Source organism: Schistocerca serialis, chromosome 9, assembly GCF_023864345.2.
Source record: "Schistocerca serialis cubense isolate TAMUIC-IGC-003099 chromosome 9, iqSchSeri2.2, whole genome shotgun sequence".
NCBI lineage: Eukaryota > Metazoa > Arthropoda > Insecta > Orthoptera > Acrididae > Schistocerca > Schistocerca serialis.
The window spans coordinates 141,497,555-141,524,547 of NC_064646.1; the positions used below are offsets into that span (position 1 = coordinate 141,497,555).

Genomic DNA, 26,993 nt, shown 5'->3' on the forward strand with positions numbered 1-26,993 from the left:
TCAGCCTGACCGGGTTGCCACCAAACACGTCTCAGACGATTGTCTGGTTGAAGGCATATGCGACACTCATCGGTGAAGAAAACGTGACGCCAATCCTGAGCGGTCCATTCGGCAAGTTGCTGGGCCCATCTGTACCACTCTGCATGGTGTCGTGGTTGCAAAAATGGACCTCGCCATGGACGTCGGGAGTGAAGTTGTGAATCATGCAGCCTATTGCGCACAGTTTGAGTCGTAATACGACGTCCTGTGGCTGCACGAAAAGCGTTATTCAACATGGTGACGTTGCTGTCAGCGTCCCTCCGAGCCATAATCCATAGGTAGCGGTCATCCACTGCAGTAATAGCCCTTATGTGGCCTGAGCGAGGCATGTCATCGACAGTTCCTGTCTCTCTGTGTCTCTTCCATGTCCGAACAACATCGCTTTGCTTCACTCGTGACGCCTAGACACTTTTCTTGTTGAGTGCCCTTCCTGGCACAAAGTAACAATGTGGATGCCATCGAACCGCGGTATGGACCGTCTAGGCGTGGTTGAACACGAGCCTTGTACCTCCTTCCTAGTGGAATGACTGGAACTGATCAGCTGTCGGACGTCTCGTAGGCGCTGCTCATGCATGGTTGTTTGCATCTTTGGGCGGGTTTAGTGACATCTCTGAACAGCCAAAGCGACTGTGTCTGTGATACAGTATCCACAGTCAACGCCTTCTTCAGGAGTTCTGGGAACTGGGGTGATGCAATTTTTGATGTGTATATATTCAATGTTAAGAAAGTTCTCTTTTACAGAAAATCTTTTCGTACTGTTCCTAGTCCGCATTTGATATCCTCTCAAGTTTGGCCATTGTCAGTTATCTTTCTATCCAAACAGCAAAACTCATCTACTAACTTTATTAATATTTAGCCTCTCTGATTTAATTCTACTACTTTACATTATCGTTTTACTTTCGATGGTACTCATGTTTTAACTCTTTCTTGAGACACTGTTCATTCCTTTCAATTGTTCTTCCTAGTCCCAAGCCATTTCTGCCGGCATTTCAGTGTCATCAGCGAAGCTGAAAAATTTAATTTAATTTTCGTGAACTTTATTTCCCTTTCATTTAATTTCATTTACTTCTTGCTCAGTGTATAGATTGAATAACGTGGAAGATAGGTAACAACCCTATCTCACTCGCTTCTCGTCTATTGCCAAACCTTCATGTCTCTCTGTTTTTATGACTACAGCCTGGTTTCTGTAAAAGTTGTAGATAACCTCTTGCTCCCTGTATTTAAATCCTGCAACCTTCTGCATTTCAGTGAGTGTATTCCAGTCAGCATTGTCAAAAACTTTCTTTAAATACAGACGTGTTTCGTGTTTGAAGGTGTTCACAAACCAGTTTCTTTTTAGATAGATTTCTCATTGAACAAACACAATTTTCGCTTCTGAAGTTACAGCATCATCAGTATTTTTTAACTTTATTTCTCATGAACACATGTTGTTGCTTTCGTGGTTTTCTGTATTTAGCGTTACAGCTATTTCTCTTACCAAGCTTGGCATTTTTCCTAGCTTGTCATTTTTCTGATTTCGCCGTTCACTGAACGGTGAAAAACAGCACTTTCAAATTTTCATCCTGTAACTGTTCAGAAAATACGATAAGAAGGCGAAAGATATCGAGAAACACACTCGTAGACGAACACTAACACAAGAGAGAGAGCTTCAGCCTCAACATGAACGTTCACAAACCATTTAATTACGTCTTTTTCACATCCAGCTACTAGAGTCACATTGCACATTGCACTTTGCTAAGAAACTGCTGTAAAAGAGGGAATACTCATAAAGTTTAAAATCTGACGCTCTTCTCTTAACTAAGTTCGAGTTACAATGCCGAGAAAGATCACGTCCTAAGTATAAGCTGGCTTAAACGAAGTTAAACCTACGTATACTATTGTGTCATTCCTCGTCCGATTAGGACTGCCTGTTGCATTTATAAGATCTTTGTTTTTTTGACAAAAAATATCTAACTCCCTTCATTTGGTTTATGTATATTGCCATTGGATGGTAAAGCTACAGCGATTATCAGTTGATTCATAGTACCTTTACTCTCATTCAATCACACATGATCAGTTTTGATATTTTAATCACCTTGAGATGCTGCAGCTACAATGACACTTCGTAGTTGCAAGTGCAAGACGACGGCCCTGAGCAGATTTATAGAGAGTATGCCTGTCTGGATGAGGTCAGTCACACGAGTGCTGAAAGGAACTCGTTAAACTTCGGTTACACGATAAGTCTAACCACAAAGCCGTAAATTCAACTAAGTACCTACGTAATACTATTACGAACAACTTAAATTGGAAGGAACACATAGAAAATGTTGTGGGGAAGGCTAACCAAAGACTGCGTTTTATTGGCAGGACACTTAGAAAATGTAAAAGACCTACTAAGGAGAATGCCTACACAACGCTTGTCCGTCTTCTTTTAGAATACTGCTGCGCGGTGTGGGATCCTTACCAGATAGGACTGACGGTGTACATCGAAAAAGTCCAAAGAAAGGTAGCACGTTTCGTATTATCGCGAAATATGGGAGAGAGCGTCACAGAAATGATACAGGAATTAGGTTGGAAATCGTTAAAACAAAGCCGTATTTCGTTGCGACGGAATCTTCTCACGAAATTCCAATCACCAATTTTCTCCTCCGAATGCGAAAATATTTTGTTGACACCGACGTACATAGGGAGGAACGATCACCACGATAAAATAAGGGATATCAGAGCTCGTACGGAAAGATACAGGTGCTCGTCCTTTCCGCGCGCTATACGAGATTAGAATAATAGAGAATTGTAAAGGTGGTTCGATGAACCCTCTGCCAGGCACTTAAATGTGATTTGCAGAGTATCCATGTAGATGTAGATGTAGATGAAGATGATAAAGATGCCGAAACCAGTTGTGACTGAATACGTCACATGGAACCGTGGCTAAGAATGAAGCTATTGTGCATTATATGTATGACATCAGGGACTGTCTTCTGTATAGGAGAGCATCTTCCTTCACTAAGCGTGACTTCTTGCTATCGTACTTTCTGTCACAGTAGTCTAAAGTAATGTGGATTATTAAGAATATTATATTCGAAGTAGGGATGCCGGTTATCACTGAAACAACTGGTCTTTGTTATACTGGTTTTTTTTTTCATCTCCATTTTAACCTGGCTACTAAAACCGCTCAAAATAACCGGTTCGTGAAAGAAGCGATTTTCGGTTTTTCTTGCTGTTATTTCCAGTAATAAACGCAGACATCGCACAGAGACTGAAAAATTCTAACACTCCCTCAGACTCTTGCGTTATACGTTTCAAGATACTGTACCTAGAATAAAAATATCGAAAAACAGGTAAACAAAGAAAAACGTGACCCGTATACTGTTAGCTGCTTTTCTAGAGAAGTAGCGACGGGTGGATACTACAAAAAATCGCCGGTATTCCCCTAATGATTACAGTTTTTTTAAACTCTGCCCAAAATCATGTTGTAATCGAGAATCATACCCTGGGGCGCTACGAATAGTCAGTATTACGGGATGAAAACTGAGGTTGGAGAGCTCTTTTCTTCGTGTTATGCTGCCCATTTGAAACGGTTACAAACAGATAGAGATACACCACCTAGATAAGAACAGTAGCTCAGCTAGCTTCTATTTTAACTAAAGAAACACTGTTTCTAGCCTTGTTTCACAGTTTATTATTAATGTTATTGGGAAACCTAGGTTTCAAGTTATAAGCCCATTTTCAAGTACATTACTGATTCCCAAAGATGATAATGCACAAATAAACATGATGACAAGGCAAAGATAATCATCTCAACTTCTTAACGTATTGATCCATAGCTTAATGTACAATTACGTCAAAGACCATTTTTAACAAATTACATACATTATTAAGCATTCACCCATTGCAATGCAATGAGTGGACTAAAGCTATGCATCAGCCAAGAGCTTTTTAACTACTGGACTGGAGCCAAAGTTTGGCTTCTATCCTGGGGTTGTAATCTCATCTAAAAGAGGTGAATAATTGCATTGTGTTTGCTCGTTTAATAACAGGTTAGGGGATATACACATTACTTTTTAATTACTAAAATTTCTAATTGGTTCAGTTTGGCCTCCTTTTCCTCTGTGTGTGGAACGTGTACATCTATTGCGTATTTGTGGTTTTTGTTCAGGCAATGTGCTGCAAAGGCTGAATCAGGCTTCTTCAATCTCCAGCTTCTATGGTGTTCCTTAAGTCTGGTACAGATTGACCTCCCTGTCTGTCCAATGTAGCAAGACTGACACTCATGGTATGTGATTTTATAAACCCTACTTTTTGTGATAGCTGGTTGTTTGACTTTTGCATTGAACAAGAAACTACCTATCGTCTGAAGGACATAAAAAACCGCAGAGAAGCCCTTTGCCTTCAAGATGTTACTTATGCTATTTGATGTTTTCTCTATAAAAGGTAATCTGGACCATTTCTTTTCCTGTTTGTCTGTGTTTTTCATTTGGAACAGTAGAGACCTGGCTAGCTTCTTCATCTTTTTGCCTAAAATTTTATTAATGGTGGTGTTGCAGTCAAATTCTTTATTTATGGGTATTATTTTTATTGTATTAAGTTCCTGATCAAAGTCTTCTAGGGACATAGGGATAGAAAGAAGACTGTGGATTGTTTGTAGGTTATAGGATGTTGGGAGGAAGCCGGATGGAAGTGTCAGTGAAGGAATCTTTTCGGTAAATTTTAAATTTACGTTACGTCTTCTATCTCTAAGCTTAAAGATAGAAGTCTCTTACATTCACGTTCTATGGTGGACGTGGACGGCCAGCACCTGTCGCTTAATCGTGGTTTCGCCATTCTTCAACCACTTTTCATAGATCCTCAAGACAGCAGCACGCGGACAGGTGACGAGATTCGGTTGAAACCTTCCTAAGAGACAGTTTCCGTTCCCTCCAACCTAATCATATAAACAACTGCAAATTTGGAAAGACATCAGCTGTAGAATGGAATGATAACGATGAAAATTTGTGCCGGACCGGGACTCTAACCTGCATTTTCCGCTTATCGCAAGTGGTTGACTAACCATTTTTTGTTGCTTTTTTAATTTAAAAAAATACCAGGTACTAGAACTCGATTTCCCGCTTATGGCGCGGAGTCGCCTTACCATTTTTAATTTTTATTTTAATTTTTTATTTTTTTGTTAAACAGAATATCTTTATTCTTAAAAAGCTGCCCTTCGAGGGGTAAAGAAGGTAACTACGAACAAAAAATACTGAAGCATAAACAGAACGTAAACGCCGCGTTCTGGTAGCAGCAACATTAGACTCGGCACCCACCGCTAGCATCAATCAGAACGTCCATGAATCATAACTCGTCATTCGGGCTGGGCACGTCTTCACGAAGAAAGGGTTCATATGATTCTCCCACTTGCTCCAGTCCGTTCCGTAAATTTAACATGGACATGAGGCTAACTTCTTATACCCGGCACACCCCAAGTGTGGGGAGGGTCAAAGATGACACTAACCGGATAATTAGCGAAGTACTGGCAGTAGCGCGGGTGGTGTCGTAAAAGAGTGAATCGTTCCAATAATGAGGTCCGAAAATTGGGAAAGTGTTTGTCATCATCACGGTAAAGATACAATGTGGTCAGGCCCTTCATCCATATCACTGCATTCATCTTAGTATGTGTATAAAATGTCATATTTGGGATAAGAAGGGATGTCGAAGTTACTGCTGTAGGGATCATTTGCTGAATGAGGGCCAACATACGTCTTATCAACCTCCACATCTCCACGAGGGACCCACATTCCACACGGTGTTCATCTGTATCAGGTATATGGCTCTGGGGACGCGACGGAGAACCAGCAATACGTATGGAATGGAGTCTCTGGCGATTCGTGTACTTGTGGCTGGCCACCAAATACCTGGCCACTCTGGCATTGAACTCAAGAATAGCGCCATACACTGAACTCCAGACCACTGACCAAGTAACCGAGAGCAGACAGCTTTCAATCGGATTTCGGGGATGGTCTCACATCATATGACAGTAAACATCACGGGTCCTGTGCAGTCGCTCACTTGGCGGGTCAGCGTTGGCATAACAGAAATCCACAAAAAAACTCCTTTAGGTGAGATAGTGGTGGCGAAATATACGCCCCTACAAGGAGTGGTTCGTGATAAGTGGATGCAAGATTTTCAATCAGAGTCGCTGTGAAGCTGAGCTGGCGGTGGTTTCATGTTTTCGTCACCGTGGAGACATACACTACTGGCCATTAAAATTGCTACACCAAGAAGAAATGCAGATGATAAACGGGTATGCATTGGACAAATATATTATACTAGAACTGACATGTAATTACATTTTCACGCAATTTGGGTGCATAGATCCTGAGAAATCAGTACCCAGAACAACTACCTCTGGCCATAATAACGGCCTTGATACGCCTTGGGCGTTGAGTCAAACAGAGCTTGGATGGCGTGTACAGGTACAGCTGCCCATGCAGCTTCAACACGATACCACAGTTCATCAAGAGTACTGACTGGCGTATTGTGACGAGCCAGTTGCTCAGCCACCATTGACCAGACGTTTTCAATTGGTGAGAGATGTGGAGAATGTGCTGGCCAGGGGAGCAATCGAACATTTTCTGTATCCAGAAAGGCCCGTACAAGACCTGCAACATGCGCTCGTGCATTATCCTGCTGAAATGTGGGGATTCGCAGGGATCGAATGAAGGGTGGAGCCACGGGTCGTAACATATCTGAAATGTAACGTCCACTGTTCAAGTACCGTCAATGCGAACAAGAGGTGACCGAGACGTGTAACCGATGGCACCCCATACCATCACGCCGGGTGATACGCAAGTATGACGAGACGAATACACGCTTCCGATGTGCGTTCACCGCGATGTCGCCAAACACGGATGCGACCATCATGATGCTGTAAACAGAGCCTAGATTCATCCGAAAAAATGACGTTCTGCCATTCGTGCACCCAGGTTCGTCGTCGAGTACACCATCGCAGGCGCTCCTGTCTGTGATGCAGCGTCAGGAGTAACCGCAGGCACGGTCTCCGAGCTGATAGTCCATGCTGCTGCAAACGTCGTCGAACTGTTCGTGCAGATGGTTGTTGTCTTGCAAACGTTCTCATCTGTTGATTCAGGGAACGAGACATGGCTGCACGATCCGTTACAGCCATGCGGGTAAGATGCCTGTCATCTCGACTACTAGTGATACGAGGCCGTTGGGATCCAGCACGGAGTTCCGTATTACCCTCCTGAACCCACCAATTCCATATTCTGCTAACAGTCATTGGATCTCGACCAACGCGAGCAGCAATGTCGCCTTACGATAAACCGCAATCGCGAAAGGCTACAATCCGACCTTTATCAAAGTCGAAAACGTGATGGTACGCATTTCTCCTACTTACACGAGGCATCACAACAACGTTTCACCAGACAACGCCGGTCAACTGCTGTTTGTGTATGAGAAATCGGTTGGAAACTTTCCTCATGTCAGCACGTTGTAGGTGTCGGTACCGGCGCCAGGCTTGTGTGAATGCTCTGAAATGCTAATCATTTGCATATCACAGCATCTTTTTCCTGACGGTTAAATTTCGCGTATGTAGCACGTCATCTTCGTGGTGTAGCAATTTCAATGGCCAGTAGTGTATAAGGCAGCTGCCCTAACCCACACATTGACCATTTCGAGACCACCCTTTGTGGTAGGGTGTGTGAGTGTGTCGTATCACACTTTGATGATCATTCCTACACTGGAAAAGCAACTCAATACTGCTTGTAAGCTGCGGACTATCGTCTTTGGCACTGGGAGGGCTGTGACCAGATGGGGTATGTCGGATGCCAGATAGGTAGTGACATAAGCCACCCACTGTACCATGTTCAAAGATTGCAGCAAGTTGCTATGGGCATCTGTATGCATGCCTTGTAGGAGACGAGAATAGGTAAGATGTGATGCCTCTCGACTGTCATACGTGAAGATAACCCACAGACATTTGATATCCAAGACTGGGTATGGGACCAAGCTCCCTTCTGGGAAGCTGGTGCCAAGGACCACCACTCTAGACTTATCCATGTTTAAGCGGCTTCTGGCTATAGCACCGTATTGGCGATCCAGTAGAGTGATCTTTGGACTTTGGCTGCGAAACGCAGTAAAAACACCAGATCGTCCACATAGGCTCGACATACAATGGTATGGTTCTCAACAGAAGTCCCTGCAGCCAGGGTCATAGTGCATGAAACAGTGGCTCCATGGCAATGGCATACAGGGGGAAACCTTGCCTCACACAGCGGACAATAGTAATCTTGCCCTCCATACATGCATTGATTGTAACCTGTGAAGTCGCTCCACGCAGAAGGTGCATGACAGTGCTTATGAAGGTCTGAGGGAAGGCCAGCTGTAGCAGCACCTTCTCAAGATAGTCATGGCATACTCTATCAAAAGCGCGGTCAGAGTTTACTGTCACTAAGACTCCTCACACACGACATGTCTCCACCAGTGTGTTGACATTGTGGTAGTCGATGAGCGCCGTCTGAATGTTGCTGTTACTGCCAAGACAGGGCTGGTTGGTAGAGAGGACGTGGTGCTGAAGACTCTGAATTCAGTCAGCCAGAATTTTCGTAAATATCTTGAAATCGCTGTTGAGCAGCGTAGAAGGTCGGTAACGGTCAAATCTCTGTTGGGCAGATGGCTTGGGGACCGACATAAGGATGCCATCGACAAAGGCAGGCGGCATCTGCATTGAAGGATCCATCATTTCTTGATACATCGTAACTCATTGGGGCATCTTAATATCACGGAACGTACGATAGAACTCCATCAGGAGACCATCTGTTGTTCGCTGCATAAGGGTTGCCGCCGCGTTGCCATCGAGGGTCCGAGTCAGCAAGCGGAGGACTTCATTCATAACCGTTGCATCATGGTCTTCTGTGCGTAGAACTGCCGGTTATGATCCAAGAAGTCGTCGGCAGTATCGTTTTGAGCCGTCAGGCGCCGGTCATGTGTCATATCCAGCGTGGAGATAAATGCTCTGAGACATCTGCGACGTTCATGGATAATGTGGTACATTGCCAGCAGTTCACCCCCCTATCTGGTCTTGACTATGAATGTGCAAAAGCGTGCCCTCGAGGCGACGAATTGTAAGCATTACGATCACTGCTCGTAACCTCCGGACCTCAGCCTCACGCCCTGGCGACGGTGGCTGGGTGGATATCTCCAGCAGTAGCATAAATTGATATTCTATGGTGTGCCTTTGCCAACACACAGCCTCTTGACGGTAATTCATCACTACTCCGCCGTGTGTCGACAAGGTGAAGTTCTTAGAAAAAATTGGAAATTTGTGATGAGGTCTTATGGGACCAAACTTCTGAGGTCATCGGTCCCTAAGCCTACACACTACTTAATCTAACTTACGCTATGGACAACACACACACACCCATGCCCGAGGGAGGACTCGAACCTCTGAAGGGAGGAGCCGCACGGACCGTGACAAGGCGGCTCAGACCGCGCGGCTACCCTGCACGGCGCGAAGGTCTTACACCAGGGGTTGCAGTTCTCTGCATTTGCTAATGTGTGGTATTTGATCCTGTGGTGACCGGACACAATTGACGTTGTCCCCTAGGATGATATGATCGTAGCGTCCCTCGAATAAGGACGCGAACTCCTCTGCATAAAATCTCGAACGGTCTCTCCTCTTATCCGTAACAGAGGGGTCATACACATTCACAATCCTGATATGTGATAGCAAGTCCTCGTGGTGACAGTAGGTAGTTCAAATGGTTGAAATGGCTCTGAGCACTATGGGACTCAACATCTGAGGTCATCAGTCCCCTAGAACTACTTAAACCTAGCTAACCTAAGGACATCACACACATCCATGCCCGAAGCAGGATACGAACCTGGACCGTAGCAGTCGCGCGGTTCCGGACTGAAGTGCCTAGAACCACACGGCCACCGCGGCCGGTGACAGTAGGTAGACCACACCATCGATCACGATGCCTTCCTTCACATAAAGGCCATACCACTACCATCATCCGTGCATGACACCTTATAAAAGTCGTATCCATAAATAGACGGGAACCTCAGAACTGATGGTGCCAACCGGTAGGCCTGGCATTGGGAGGCAGTACTGCTGGCGCCTGTTCGGAGAGGTGGAGACGGGAGATCGGGAAAAGGACCCGCAGTCAACAATGGGTCCTCTCCTATGTCCAATGGCATTTAACTGCCGTGATGTGAAGCAACTGCAACCGCTTTAGCTATTCAAGCAGACATCACGTACTCGACATCGTTGGCCTACGCAAGCAGGTTTGTGTTGCGATCATACCTCGGAATTAATGGGGTAGCCGAAGTTTGCACTTGGTCCGTGACAGAGTCATATGTAAGTAGGCTTATATCAGAAGAAATAAGCCCTCGGTGACCGAGGGCTTATTTGTTCTAATATAATTCTGACACGGTCACTGAACCTTAGCAGCTATGTTCAAAGTTTTATGTAAGTAGGCTGTTTAGGTTTTTATATTGGTAACGCCACGTAGCGCTCTGTATGAAAATCACTGGCTGTGCTGTGTGCAGTTGTGGATGGTTTGCATTGTTAGAATATACGCTATTGTAGTGTTGGGCATTTGGCTGTTAACTGCGCATAGCGTTGCGCAGTTCGAGGTGAGCCGCCAGCAGTGGTGGATATGGGGAGAGAAATGGCGGAGTTTTGAGAGCGAATGATCTGGACGTGTGTCCATCAGAGACAGTAAATTTGTAAGACTGGATGTCATAAAATGACATATATATATATATATATATATATATATATATATATATATATAATGACTTTTGAACACTTTTAAGCTGGCAGTAGTGGCGTTCGCTGTATTGCAGTAGTTCGAGTAACGCAGATTTTTTTGAGGTAAGTGATTTGTGAAAGGTATAGGTTATTGTTAGTCAGGGCCATTCTTTTGTAGGGATTTTTGAAAGTCAGATTGCGTTGCGCTAAAAATATTGTGTGTCAGTTTAGGCCCAGTCATTTATAATTTTCTAAGGGAACTTTTTGTGGTGTCACCGCCAGACACCACACTTGCTAGGTGGTAGCCTTTAAATAGGCCGCGGTCCGTTAGTATACGTCGGACCCGCGTGTCGCCACTATCAGTGATTGCAGACCGAGCGCCGCCACACGGCAGGTATAGAGAGACTTCCCAGCACTCGCCCCAGTTGTACAACCGACTTTGCTAGCGATGGTTCACTGACAAAATACGCTCTTATTTGCCGAGACGATAGTTAGCGTAGCCTTCAGCTACGTCATTTGCTACGACCTAGCAAGGCGCCATTACCAGTTACTATTGATACTGTAAAACATGTACCGTCAAGAGCGACGTTCACCATTAATGGGTTAAAGTTAAGTATTCCACCAGCTACGTCCGTTTTTTCTAAAGTCTAATTTCCTTGTCCTGTTCCAGACCGCACGCCAGCCTGCGTGAGCTAAAACGCGTGCCTTTCGGCTTCCTCTCATACCCGGTGTTGGCTCTCCTGCCAACCCACAACACTTTTTTTTTGTGGGGAGCATGGGGCCTATGTAAGTAGGCTGTTTAGGTTTTTATATTGGAAACGCCACGTAACGCTCTGTATGAAAATCACTGGCTGTGCTGTGTGCAGTCTGTGGCTGGTTTGCATTGTTAGAATATACGCTATTGTAGTGTTGGGCAGTTGGCTGTTAACAGCGTGTAGCGTTGCGCAGTTGGAGGTGAGCCGCCAGCAGTGGTGGATGTGGGGAGAGAAATGGCGGAGTTTTGAGAGCGGATAATCTGGACATGTGTCCATCAGAGACAGTAAATTTGTAAGACTGGATGTCATGAAATGATATATGTATTATGACTTTTGAACACTATAAAGCTGGCAGTAGTGGCGTTTGCAGTATTGCAGTAGTTCGAGTAACGCAGATTTTTGTCAGGTAAGTGGTTTGTGAAAGGTATAGGTTTTTGTTAGTCAGGGCCATTCTTTTGAAGGGATTTTTGAAAGTCAGATTACGTTGCGCTAAAAAATTGTGTGTCAGTTTACGCCCAGTCATTTATAATTTTTCTAAGGGGGCGTTTCACATATACGGAATCCATCTACTGCCATTCATTCAGAAGCGTGGCACTGCGAGAGGTTTCATTCCAATCCGCCGCTGATCGAATACTGTCAATGGGAATCGACAATCATATCTTCCTGCTGGGGATGGTCGCCTCTATCGAAATCTTCGTCTTCCGTTGCCTTCGTACAGTAGGTAAACGGATGGGGACAGTCGGCGGTTCTTCCGTCGCTTTGGAGTTTGTGGACATGAGTATCGGTATCCGACAACGGCTGGGGGTCGTTGCCATTAGGGACAAAACCGACGGTTCTCAGAACCAGATCTGAAGTAGCCAGCCTCTTCTGCAGGGCGGTTCCCTTCTCGCATTGCAAAACTGATGCTGAGGCTTGCTCTGGCGCTGCTGAATGCCTCTGCATCGGAAGCTGCTCTGTGTAAAATGAAGGCGACCCTTACGTCGACGGTCGATGATCAGATGGAAAAGTTTGAAGGACCCCTACGTATGTCAGTGGGAGCACCATTGGATCGGGCGACATTTTCTCCTCCCCTGTCGGCAGTTGTGTGATGCAACGCTGCATATAGCTTGATCTGAGAATTCCCTCTTGCCCGCATCCCGAACAGGTTTGGTCTGGCCATTGTAATTTACGACGACACGGCATCCGCCGATGTTAAAATAGGTCGGGACATGTTTAATAAGGTTGATGCGCTCCTGGAGCTCCCTATTCAGAATGGGGTACGTGGTAAAGTGTGCCCATTTTTCCGCTGTATGGCTTATGACAGTGCCATGAGGTCACAACAATGCGATCAGTCGTTTAATGAACAAAGTAAGAGCATATGGACCATCAGACCAATTGTGTGATTGGATTGAAGAGTTCCTAGATAACAGAACGCAGCATGTCATTCTCAATGGAGAGAAGTCTTCCGAAGTAAGAGTGATTTCAGGTGAGCCGCAGGGGAGTGTCGTAGGACCGTTGCTATTCACAATATACATAAATGACCTTGTGGATGACATCGGAAGTTCACTGAGGCTTTTTGCGGATGATGCTGGGGTATATCGAGAGGTTGTAACAATGGAAAATTGTACTGAAATGCAGGAGGATCTGCAGCGAATTGACGCATGGTGCACGGAATGGCAATTGAAACTCAATGTAGACAAGTGTAATGTGCTGCGAATATATAGAAAGAAAGATCCCTTATCATTTAGCTACAATATAGCAGGTCAGCGACTGGTAACAGTTAATTCCATAAATTATCTGGGAGTACGCATTAGGAGTGATTTAAAATGGAATGATCATATAAAGTTGATCGTCGGTAAAGCAGATGCCAGACTGAGATTCATTGGAAGAATCCTAAGGAAATGCAATCCGAAAACAAAGGAAGTAGGTTACAGTACGCTTGTTCGCCCACTGCTTGAATCCTGCTCAGCAGTGTGGGATCCGTACCAGATAGGGTTGATAGAAGAGATAGAGAAGATCCAACGGAGAGCAGCGCGCTTCGTTACAGGATCATTTAGTAATCGCGAAAGCGTTACGGAGATGATAGATAAACTCCTGTGGAAGACTCTGCAGGAGAGACGCTCAGTAGCTCGGTACGGGCTTTTGTTGAAGTTTGGAGAACATACCTTCACCGAGGAGTCAAGCAGTATATTGCTCCCTCCTACGTATATCTCGCGAAGAGACCATGAGGATAAAATCAGAGAGATTAGGGCCCACACAGAGGCATACCGACAATCCTTCTTTCCACGAACAATACGAGACTGGAATAGAAGGGAGAACCGCTAGAGGTACTCAAGGTACCCTCCGTCACACACCGTCAGGTGACTTGCGGTGTATGGATGTAGATGTGAGATGTAAATCACCATCTCTGCTGGCACCTCTAACGGCCATTCAAACACACAGACAGTTCTCTGGCCGATACCTGCGTGTTCCAGTTTCATAGGGGCAATGTGCCCATCCGAATGCCTAACTGAAAATCGCTCGTCCTTTTGAGAATCTTACAAGACAAGTCGTTCAACAGTTTCAGCTATACAGGTATACCCCCCCCCCCCCCCCCCCCGCTCTCGATGGAGAGGTAATCGATGGTAATCGATGTGAACGATGTCTTGCAAGAACTGTTCAATTTCTGATGCTTTCGGTCATGCGTACTCCTCCGTAAAACTGAATATCAGTGCCGACTTTCGCTGTGAATGTGTCATGGTGCATCGGAGGAAGTAAGCAACACGGAGCCAGATGTAAACAACAGGAACACAGCGCGCTCGCTAACTCGGCAGGGACGTAAACAGGACGTCCGAGCCGCTGCCCTGCCAAAATCAGGCTGTCATTTGGCTACCCACGCGCGACTGGGCAGCGATTCTGTGTAGCATGGATCCGACAAATCCTTCATAGCTTTGCGGAGGTATGTGGCGCCAGGTGTCTTCGCACAGCTCATGCAGGACTCAGACGACGGGTGGTTAGCACGCATAGTACTAGCACCCAACGTGTTCCACACCAGTGTGCCATCCCCATGACGTTATTGTGAAAATTTACGAAACTAGTGCGACGATACAAAAACAATCATAATAACGAAGATATTAATAAAAGCCATAAAGACGATGTGTTGTGATTATTGCAGTGCAATGTTGTAAAACAATATAGAGAAAGAACAATGAAAATTACTGTAAATACGAAAACTACGTATAATATGCGAACAAAGATAAAAATGATTAGACAGGTCCTCTAACGAGGAAGAAAGAGAAAAAACTAACTACTCTTCGTTTTGTTCTCGATTGTAGAAGGACACCATTGACGATTCGTGATGAGAATGGTATGTGTTTGTTCAAATGGCTCTGAGCACTATGCGACTTAACTTCTGAGGTCATCAGTCGCCTAGAACTTAGAACTAATTGAACCTAACTAACCTAAGGACTTCACACACATCGATGCCCGAGGCAGGATTCGAACCTGCGACCGTAGCGGTCGCTCGGTTCCAGACTGTAGCGCCTAGAACCGCACGGCCACTCCGGCCGACTATGTGTTTGTTACTAATACTGTAAGGTAAAGCATTCTTATGATAATAATAATTAATTCTGTAAATACATAAACTTGTGTTTTCCTTTCAATAGTGTAGGGAAAGGCATCCCATAATTATTACTGAATAATTTGCAGTTTTCATACACTGACCTGATTTTGTTTCAAAGACGCCATTACTGGCGAGAACATAATTTTAAGTTTTTCATTACGCTATACGGCTTAAAAATAGGAACTCACTCGCTGAAAATTATCTGCTTAAGTGTTTCACTTGAAAGTGAATTAATATTTCATTGCAGAAACAGTTTTTGTGTTAGCCTGGACCAGTCAGCACGGATCAGGTCTCACACGATTCACTACATAAAAAAATAATTGTAATTCAGATGTAAATAGAAAATAACATTCAAATAATTTTAATCAGTTCTATAACAAGATTTCAATGCGAACCTCACAGAAAGCCCCGAGTCTCTTCTTATTAATATAATAAAGAAGCTGGTTGGATTTTAATGTGCGGGACATTTAGCTTTGCTACATTTCATGTCTAATACGTTAAACACAAACATGCTAGACTGCAGCCGGCCGAAGTGGCCGTGCGGTTAAAGGCGCTGCAGTCTGTAACCGCAAGACCGCTGCGGTCGCAGGTTCGAATCCTGCCTCGGGCATGCATGTTTGTGATGTCCTTAGGTTAGTTAGGTTTAACTAGTTCTAAGTTCTAGGGGACTAATGACCTCAGCAGTTGAGTCCCATAGTGCTCAGAGCCATTTGAACCATTTTTGCTAGACTGCTTAAACTCGCAGTTGAAAAGAAATTAACATTACGCGCACAACAATCAAAGCCTTTCACGTAACCGTCAATACTTTGGTGCACTTCTACACAGCATTTCAGCTTCGTGTTGCAGAGCGACACTTTCGTCACGACGAAAAGTACGTGAAACATAATATTCTAATAACGGCAGGCCTTAAGAAAACTAAAGTGTGTGGGGCCAAGGCGCCCAGGAAAAGTACATTTCTTTTTATTGAAAATAGCAAAGCTCAATTAAGGTGGCTTCAATGGTGTTGCACTTTCTAATTTGCAACCTTTCATATCACAGAACATCAATACGTGTTAGTAGAATTGAGTATTCTGCATTTACAACTGCATTTACCATTGATACTTAATTATTTCTTGTGCTATACGAACATTGACAATAAAATCATACAGTTCGGATATCAGTACACCAGACATGTTCCAGCGATTTCGGACCAGGCTAATTTGGGGGTCAGTACATCAACGTGGATTTAGTGTCAAGTTTCTCATGCCCCTATAGCACGATTCAGGCCTTAAGACAGCGACAGTTACCGTACTGGAAGATACCGTCACTGTCGGGGAAGATGTGAAGCATGAAGGATGCAGGTGGTCCGCAGTAACGTTCACGCATTCTGTAATTGTAATGGCCCTTTCGATTACTACTACAGGTCCCAGCTCCGTAGCATAGTACAGTGCCCACCGTCCTGGCCGGCCGATGTGGCCGTGCGGTTAAAGGCGCTGTAGTCTGGAACCGCAAGACCGCTACGGTCGCAGGTTCGAATCCTGCCTCGGGCATGGATGTTTGTGATGTCCTTAGGTTAGTTAGGTTTAACTAGTTCTAAGTTCTAGGGGACTAATAACCTCAGCAGTTGAGTCCCATAGTGCTCAGAGCCATTTGAACCACCGTCCTGTGTGCGGTACATCGCCCAATGCCACCGTAACTTACGGTGTCGTTGCGTCACTGTGGTAAACAGTTGAGGTCGGCTGCTGCAGAGCTCCATGTTCGCCAACGTGCCCTGAGTGATGAACTCTAAAATACTTTTGGATGCACCAGAATCGTACAATAGTCTAACACATGCGCTAGACCTCTTTTCGTAGATGCTCACGACAGTAACACATGGGTAGGCAACGAGGTTCACAATATATATGAGCCGTGGTAAAAATTGCTGTTTTGAAGAGCGCGCCACAGCGCGTAGGGTGAAGCAGTCACACTCCGTTTCTGGCGGTGGCGTCGCTGTGGCAATCGCAGCTTTTGTGTCTCCCTCTGGTGGGAAAGGGAAAGGTTGCCTGTTCACGTGCATTTAAGGGGCGCTTGAGCTCGCGAGTCGAGGAGTCTGGCTTCAAATGGCTCTGAGCACTATGCGACTTAACTTCTGAGGTCATCAGGCGCCTAGAACCTAGAACTAATTAAAATTAACTAACCCAAGGACACCACACACATCCATGCCCTAGGCAGGATTCGAACCTGCGACCGCAACGGTCGCTCGGTTCCAGACTGTAGCGCCTAGAACCGTACGGCCACTCCGACGGCGAGGAGTCTGGGCCAGTCTCTCGTCCCCAGCTTGCTAGTCTGTCTCTCGTCCGCATTTGTCAGGCAGTTAGTGTGTGTCTGTCATTCTGAGTGCTAGTATGTCTGTCGTTCGGATCAACCTTTAAAGCCGGCAAAATGAGTCTTTCCACTCCGCCAGTAGGAGAACTCTGCGAGTGGTCGCCCGGTCGGGGCTTAGTTCCTGCGTCTGAGTCTGCGCGTTAGGCCGCCAGTCTGCTCGAGTTTGCTCAGGCAATGGTCATTGGCGGTTGGATCGATCGGTTGGTCGGTCGCGCACTGACACACAAGATGACTTGTCCGTCTTGACCGTCGGCGCATGTGAGGTCGCCACGGGAGTCCAATGGGCCGCGGGGTATAGCGAGGGGTAGTGGCTTCGCGGTCGACACGAGAGCAACAGGAGTCAACCCACGACATTAGTCTGGCCGTTGCGAGCTGCGACGTCGTGAGACGGGAGATCGGCGCGGCTTCCTACATCTACATCTACATTTATACTCCGCAAGCCACCCAACGGTGTGTGGCGGAGGGCACTTTACGTGCCACTGTCATTAACTCCCTTTTTTGTTCCAGTCGCGTATGGTTCGCGGGAAGAACGACTGTCTGAAAGCCTCCGTGCGCTCTCGAATCTCTCTAATTTTACATTCGTGATCTCCTCGGGAGGTATAAGTAGGGGGAAGCAATATATTCGATACCTCATCCAGAAACGCACCCTCTTGAAACCTGGCGAGCAAGCTACACCGCGATGCAGAGCGCCTCTCTTGCAGAGTGTGCCACTTGAGTTTGCTAAACATCTCCGTAACGCTATCACGGTTACCAAATAACCCTGTGACGAAACGCGCCGCTCTTCTTTGGATCTTCTCTATCTCCTCCGTCAACCCGATCTGGTACGGATCCAACACTGATGAGCAATACTCAAGTATAGGTCGAACGAGTGTTTTGTAAGCGACCTCCTTTGTTGATGGACTACATTTTCTAAGGACTCTCCCAACGAATCTCAACCTAGCACCCGCCTTACCAACAATTAATTTTATATGATCATTCCATTTCAAATGGCTCCGTACGCATTCTCCCAGATATTTTACAGAAGTAACTGCTAGCAGTATTTGTTCCGCTATCATATAATCATACAATAAAGGATCCTTCTTTCTATGTATTCGGAATACATTACATTTGTCTATGTTAAGGGTCAGTTGCCACTCCCTGTACCAAGTGCTTATCCGCTGCAGATCTTCCTGCATTTCGCTACAATTTTCTAATGCTGCAACTTCTCTGTATACTACAGCATCAGCCTCGAAGAGCCGCATGGAACTTCCGACACTATCTACTAGGTCATTTATATATATTGTGAAAAGCAATGGTCCCATAACACTCCCCTGTGGCACGCCAGAGGTTACTTTAAGGTCTGTAGACGTCTCTCCATTGATAACAACATGCTGTGTTCTGTTTGCTAAAAACTCTTCAATCCAGCCACACAGCTGGTCTGATATTCCGTAGGCTCTTACTTTGTTTATCAGGCGACAGTGCGGAACTATATTGAACGCCTTCCGGAAGTCAAGGAAAATAGCATCTACCTGGGAGCCTGTATCTAATATTTTCTGGGAGCAGCAAGGTTCTCTGCCCGAAAACTTGTTTCTTTCTGCCTCTGAATAAATTGTAACTTTGATATTTAGAGGGTGCTTTCTGATTATAATTTTAAATCTGTTTCTTAAAAAACATGCCTTTAGGCACTATGAAAGTGAATAAAATTCCCATTTGTTAAAAGGAATTTGGTTATGATTTCATCAGTTACTCCGTGGCAACTACTTCCATGCTTACATAGTGTGGTTAAATGTGTTAATGTTCTTGATGAATCGCTAGTAAATAAAATAAATTCTTAAGAATATTCTTTGAAAATAAATCACCGTTCGATATATAAAATGATCGCTTGACGCCTTTCTAAGGGACAGTCTCCATTCCTTCCGAACTGACTGTGTAAGCATTAAATGGATTCGCAATTGCGAATATGGATAACCATCGGCTGTAGAATGGAATGATGACGATGAAATTTTGTGCAGGACCAGACGCGAACCTGCATTTGCTTCTTATAGCGAGTGGACCCCTTGAAATTTGGCTATCCATGCAAGACTTATGGCCAGACCCAAACATGCATATGTTACCAACCAAGTGTCTGCAACCTGTACACGTACATCCATTATGTATATTAATGTACATGTGAGACATTTTACATGAAAGTCTCTTGCCCGGTGTCGTGGATAAATACGATATTACAGTGTTGTGTAATTCTTAATTACAATGAAAAGCTCCTTTTAACATGCATGTATATACGAAAGAGCTTTGCGTCGTAATTCAGAATAACACAGGCACTGCAAAATCATGTAAGCGTAGACCAGAAGTGGCTTAAATCAATGAAATGGTATTGGCAGCAATTGAGAGATTTATACCAGGCTAACACAAAAGCTGTTTCTGCAATGAAATATTAATTTACTTTCAGGTGAAACACTTAAGCAGACAATTTTCAGCGAGTGAGTTCCTATGTGTAGCGTAATGTTCTCGCCCGTAATGGCGTCTTTGAAACAAAACGGGTCGGAACACTGGTGTAGAAGCAACGAGAAAAGCATGCCACATTTTAAAGAGCGCTAAATCCCGAAGACTGGAAATATTTTAAAGAGCTCGTCATTTGGCGCGGATTTCAATGCAAGAGGTTTTTAATAGTATCCACAAAAAAACTCTATCACGTAATCTGACAGAAAACCGAAAGGAGATTCTGATCGTATGTGAAGTACATCAGCGATAAGACGCCATCAGTACCTTCATTATGCAACAGCGATGGCAGTGTTAACCGATGGCAGTGCCATTGAAGGGGAGGTATTAAACAGTCATCTTTGCAGAATGAAATGGTACCAGTTGATCTGCATTTGGATTTTCCGTTGTCCATATTCTGCAATTCAGCGTATTGACATCTCCTTGGAGATGTAAATTGGCTTCATCTGTCCACAGAATGTTTCATGGCTGTTCATTGTCCACTTCAATGCGACCGAGAAATTCCAGAGCCAACACCTGTGTTGTTGACAAATCAGCAGGAGGCAACTCGTGACTAAAGCAGGTTTTGCATATAGCAATGCAGGATGTCCCACAGGATTTTATGCACAGCGCTCGCAGACATTTCCCACATTCGGGCAATTTCCTGTACACTAAGTATATGCACGCCACCGCTCGACCCCCCCTCCAAAGCTGTGGCCACATCTCCAACAGACGTCTGACCAACTGCCTTCATCCCTCTGCCATATTACACTTCAAAAGAACCTGTCTTTTCGAATTTTGCAATCATTTTCTCCAGAGCCTTAGCAGACATCAGACGAACGGCTTTTTTCACACAGTCACGATTCTTGTAAAAGAGCTTTACCAGCGCACACACACACACACACACACACACACACACACACACACAAACACACACACACACACACACACACACATATATATATATATATATATATATATATATATATATATATATATATATATATATATATATATATATATATATCAGTCAGGTGTAAAGACCTAAGATCCATTCCTTCAGTGCCGATGGACACCAAGCTTCCTCTCTTAAGCAGCAGAGCAGATTTAGAGTCGCGGTCTAACATCAATTTTACCTGCTACCTTTGATTCATTTCAGCGCCGAAATGCAGCTAACGATTGATGGTCATAACGTTTGGGCTCATCAGTCCTTACTAACCAGCCAGAACATTATGATCACCGACATACTATCGATATAAACGCATTCAGGTGATAGCAGCGTCATCTGGCGAGGAATGATTGCTAGTCAGACACATGCACAACATGTAGTAGGCTATCACTGTGCATGCTGTTCATATGCAAAATGTGGAAGGCGCGCAATCTGTCTGAGTTTGACCGAGGCGGATTGTGATGGCCCGGAGACTCGAAAACTGCACGACTTGTCGGGTCTTCGAGACGTGCAATGGTGAGGGTCTTCAACATACGGCGAAACTAATTTGAAACCACGTCCAGAAGTCGCAGGGTTGGGCAGCCACCCCTCATTACAGATGTCGGACGTCGTAGGCTGAGCAGACTGGTAACAGACAACAGACGGCGAACTGTGACGGAACTAACGCCAGACTTTATTGGTGGGCAGAGAGGAAGTGTGTCTGAACACCCAGTGCAATGAACGATGGGCCTCCGCAGTCGACAGTCAATGCATATGCCAATGTTAACACAGCTACATTGGAAGCTACGACTCAAAAAGGCATGTGACCATCTGCATTGGACATTGGTATAGTTGTAGAACGTTGCATGGTGTAATGGATCCCAATATCTTCCTCATCATGCCAATGTTAGGGCGCAAATCCGCTGTCCTCCAGGGGAACAGCACCGGGACCACCTATACTGTGGGACAGAGACGAGCTGTCAGTTGCTACATTATGCTGTGGAGAACGTTCACATAGGCATCCATGGGTCCAGCGGAGCTCGCGCAAGGCACCTTGACGACCAAGGAGTTGCAGACCATTTATACCACTTCGTGACGATCACAGTGGCATTTTTCAGCAAGATAATGCGCCATGTGACTGTGATACCGTGGTCCGAGGAACACAGTGGCGAGTTTCATTTGATCTGCTGGCGCCTCAGCTTGCCAGATCTGAACCCAGTCGAACACATCTGTGATGTCATTAAAAGTGGTGTCAGAGCTCATCGCCCCCCTCCCCGGAATTTACGGGAGTTAGGTGATCTGGGTGTCCAGAAGTGGTGCCAGCTGCCTCCAGCGACCTACCAAGGCATCATTGCTTCCATGCCTCGCACGACGACTCGCTGCTGTTATCGTGCCAAAGGTGGACATACTGGGTGGTTATAATTAAACTTTCCCTATTTAACTCGTTATGACACGGAAACGAAATACCGTAAGAGAACGAAACTTGGCAGTATTGATGTTAAGGACATGGGGAAGAGAAATAATCCAGAATCAATTCAATTGAAACACTTTCAATATGGTGGTATGGTACATTATAACATTACATACTGGTACCATTATTGCTACAAAAGGGGCTAAATATGGCGCCCATCAGTGACCCGAAGAGATATGCTGCGCTTCGGATCAGCACATGTGTGAATGTTCCCCTGGTAAACCTTATCCTTCAGATAGCCCCCCAAACAGAAATAATGGAGAGTGAGAGCAGATGATCGTGCTGGCCAACCATTTGGAAACGATAGGCTGGTAATTCGATCGTTTCCAAATGTGTTTCGGAGAGGCAGGTAAACTTCACGCGCGATGTGCGGTGGGGCCCCATCTTGAATGAAAGCTGTTGAGTTCAATGCGTCTCTCTGCTATAGGGCGGGTATGACATGCTGGCGAAGCATATCGGAGTAGCGCTGGCCAGTCACTCTGCACGTCTTTGGTCCTCGAGCGCCAGCCTGTTCAAAAAAGGGCCAATGATGAACGTAGCCGTGAAGCCACACCATACGGTGACACGTTCACTGTATGGAGGAACTTTGCGCACAGTGACTGGAGGTGAAGTTCGCGCACTGGGCAATTCTGTGTGTTCACCACACCTGTCAGAGAAAAATGAGCTTCGTCTGTCCATAGGGTAGTCCAGGGCCAGCCCTCGTCAACTTCAATTCTTGCGAAATCAACACGTCATTGTGCGCCCTGTGGTGCAAGCTGCTGTGCGATATGGACCTTGTACGGATACCATTTGAGAATGATTCGAAGCACCTCCTGTACAGTGGGCCGCAGGATGTTCAGCTGTCATGACCCAGCACGTGCACTGCCTAACGATTGGGAATTGGGCGCATCGTTGTCTTCCATAGCGACAGTGACTTCATCAACCATCTGTGGTGAAACCGGTCTTCGGCCTCTTCCCAGAGCGACGCCCAGTTCTCCAGTTGATTCTTCTTTATCATGCTCCGCACAGCAGGTGGAGAAAGATGACCCCTCCCTAATCCTTTCAGCCGGTGATATTCTTGAAGTGCAGCTGCAGTGTTACTGTTGTTTTGATAATGGAGCTTCGTCAACAGTGCCCTGTTCCTCTCGTCCAAGCTCATGTTGACACTTTGAGAAGTGTACTGCGATTGGTCAGGTGTGTGAAACTATGAATCACGATGGCTGATAATGGCACCTGGTGGCCATAGTTGGAACTGGGCGGTGGTGCTGAGACGCATGGAAATCATGCACTATATAGTCTGGACATTAGAGCTACCAAGTTTGGTAGGAATGATACACTACTGGCCATTAAAATCGCTACACCAAGAAGAAATGCAGATGATAAACGGGTATTCATTGGACATGTATATTATACTAGAACTGACATGTAATTACATTTTCACGCAACTTGGGTGCATAGATCCTGAGAAATCAGTACCCAGAACAACTACCTCTGGCCATAATAACGGCCTTGATATGCCTTGGGCATTGAGTCAAACAGAGCTTGGATGGCGTGCACAGGTACAGCTGCCCATGCAGCTTCAACACGATACCACAGTTCATCAAGAGTACTGACTGGCGTATTGTGACGAGCCAGTTGCTGAGCCACCATTGACCAGACGTTTTCAATTGGTGAGAGATCTGGAGAATGTGCTGGCCAGGGCAGCAGTCGAACATTTTCTGTATCCAGAAAGGCCCGTACAGGACCTGCAACATGGGGTCGTGCATTATCCTGCTGAAATGTAGGGGTTCGCAGGGATCGAATTAAGGGTAGTGACACGGGTCGTAACACATCTGAAATGCAGCGCCCACTGTTCAAAGTGCCGTCAATGCGAACAAGAAGTGACCGAGACTTTTAACCAATGGCACCCCATACCATCACGCCAGGTGATACGCCAGTATGGCGATGACGAATACACGCTTCCAATGTGCGTTCACCGCGATGTCGCCAAACACGGATGCAACCATCATGATGCTGTAAATAGAACCTGGATTCATCCGAAAAAATGACGTTTAGCCACTCGTGCACCCAGGTTCGTCGTTGTGTACACCATCACAGTCGCTCCTGTCTGTGATGCAGCGTCAAGGGTAACCGCAGCCGTGGTCTCCGAGCTGATAGTGTATGCTGCTGCAAACCTCGTCGAAATGTTCGTGCAGATGGTTGTTGGCTTGAAAACGTCCCCATCTGCTGACTTAGGGATCGAGACGTGGCTGCACGATCCGTTACAGCCACGCGTATAAGATGGCTGTCATCTCGACTGCTAGTGATACGAGGCCTTTGGGATCCAGCACAGCGTTCCGTATAATCCGCCTGAACCCACCGATTCCATATTCTGCTAACAGAATAATGCGAGCAGCCAGCAGCAATGTCACGATACGATAAACCGCAATCGCGATAGGCTACAATCCGACCTTTATCAAAGTCGGAAACGTGATGGTACGCATTTCTCCTCTTTATACGAGGCATCACAACAACGTTTCACCAGGTAACGCCGGTCAACTGCTGTTTGTGTATGAGAAATCGGTTGGAAACTTTTCTAATGTCAGTACGTTGTAGGTGTCGCCACCAGCGCCAACTTTGTGTGAATGCTCTGAAAAGCTAATCATTTGCATATCAAAGCATCTTCTTCCTGTCGGTTAAATTTCACGTCTGTAGCACGTCATCTTCGTGGTGTAGCAATTGTAATGGCCAGTAGTGTAGTTTCCGTGCTACAGCGTGTTAAATACGGAAAGTTTAATGATAACCATGGGGTACTTGCTATTAGGTAGTTCTGGCTGATGGTGTATATAGCCCAGGCGCAATACAGTGTCTCACCCCCACCCTCACCTACCTTGGCCTCACCATGGACCATCACCTCACCTAAATCCCTCATCTCCGCTCCATCCAATCCAAAGCCCACAACCGCCTCCGACTCCTCAAACTCCTCTCTGGCCGGACATGGGGGTTGCACCGCTCTACCATCCTCCTCACCTACAAATCCTTAATCCGTCCCATCCTCTGTTATGCCAGTCCCACCTGGATATCTGCCGCCCCACCCCCCCAAATTCTATGTCCCTCCAGATCCTTGAGCGTCATGCACTCCATCTCGCCTTCTGTATATGCCTCCCATCCCCCACAGGGATCCTCTATGACCTCATTCCTCCCCCCATCTGCTCATATTCCTCGAACATATCCGCATCCTCTACACCTCCCACCGCCTTGATCCCCCTCACCCCCTGGTTGCTCCTCTCCTCTCCTGTCCCGGCCCCCTGCCACGTCTTCACTGTTGTGTCCCCCTACCCTCCATCTCTACGCCCTCCATCTACTATCCCAAGGTGGCTCCCATCAACTGCCCCTCCTAGATGATGCCCTCTCTACCTCCATTTATCCCTCCTATCAACTCCCCCTCCTTTCCTCTGTCCTTTTCCCGGGCTCCCTCTCCCCCCTTCCATCCTCTTTCTTTCCCACTTCCCCTCTCTCTGCCCCCTTCTCTCCCTTGAGTCCTTTTGCATTTGCCTCCTCTGCCTTTTCCCATTCCCTCTTGCGTCTGCCCTGCCCCTCTTCCCCCTTATGAGTCCTCTCCCTCCTTTGGTTCCCCACCCCCTCTCCTCCCTCCTTGTTTACCCCCTCCTCCAGGTCCGCCTCCCCCCCATCTGCCCTTGGCCAGGGAGTGTCATCTTTGTGCCGACATTTTCGTGCAGTCTTTTACAGTGAGTGTTTTACAGTGAGTGTTCTGTGTCGTGTGCCTTTTGGGAAGTGTTGCGAACGGCCATCATACTGTCGCTGGGTGTGATTTTTTATCTCTTGCGAACAGAAACCAGACTGTCGCCATGTTTTTTAATTGTGTGTCTACTATGTTACTTGTCTGATTCCTGTGTATTCTATTAACATTGCCAACCCCTTTGCTTTCTGATTTAACTTTCCGCAATTTTCCGCCTTTTTACGCTTTAAGTCACCGTTTTATCGCCTGTTTTTCTAGTTGCTTTTCTTCTTCCGTTTTTAAAAAAGTCTGTAGGCTGTAGAGCTGCGTACTAAGCTGCTGCCAGCCCGCCCCCTTTGGGGGGAATTGAAAGTCAATAAAGGAAAAAAAATACAGTGGTTCGTGCATCAGTGCCAACAAGAGTGGCGGCTGTGTGGGAGCAGCGGCAGCCTTAGGTACTGACCGAGCAGCACGCAGCCCGTGGGCGACCCCGCGGTGGGGCTGAGGTGCAGCACGGCGGTGGCGACGAAGGCGGCGGCCAGCGTGGCGTTGTGGGCCAGCGAGAGGCGCGCGTGCAGGCGGCGGCGCAGCCGCGCGGGCAGCAGCAGCAGGCTCTGCACGGCGACTGCGCAGCACAGCAGCAGCCCGCCCAGCGCGAGCAGCACGCCCTCCACCACGTGCAGCGCCGACGACGGAACCTCGAGGTGCAGGCACGCCAACACCACCAGCGAGGAGTCCCTGAACAGCACGCGCTCCGCGCAGAACTCCTCCGGCGCCAGCCACTCCCCGGTCGGCATCTGTGAGCAGCACCGACCACTCACCGTCTCTCCTCTTTCGGGCGGCGCTTCTAACGGTCTAAAGCCGTCAGCAGACGGACCGTGCATCCGAACGTTCAGCGTTGAGCGTGCTGAGTTTCTGACGTCATAGTGTGGAATAGCACGTTCGGGAGTCTTTCTGAACGTGCAGAGCAATATCTGGTATGTCAGATATTCTG

At 46.3% G+C, this 26,993-nt stretch overlaps 1 protein-coding gene across 1 annotated transcript in view; it reads right to left on the bottom strand.

The window, feature by feature from the left end:
• LOC126418599 (probable G-protein coupled receptor Mth-like 1) overlaps window positions 1-26,545 on the bottom strand; it is a 121,824-nt gene extending 95,279 nt beyond the window's left edge. Inside the window, exon 1 of the mRNA XM_050085432.1 lies at window positions 26,463-26,545. The gene's annotated coding sequence lies outside the window, so the exon portion shown is untranslated. The remainder of the gene's footprint in view (window positions 1-26,462) is intronic.
• Between the last annotated feature and the right edge of the window lie 448 nt (window positions 26,546-26,993).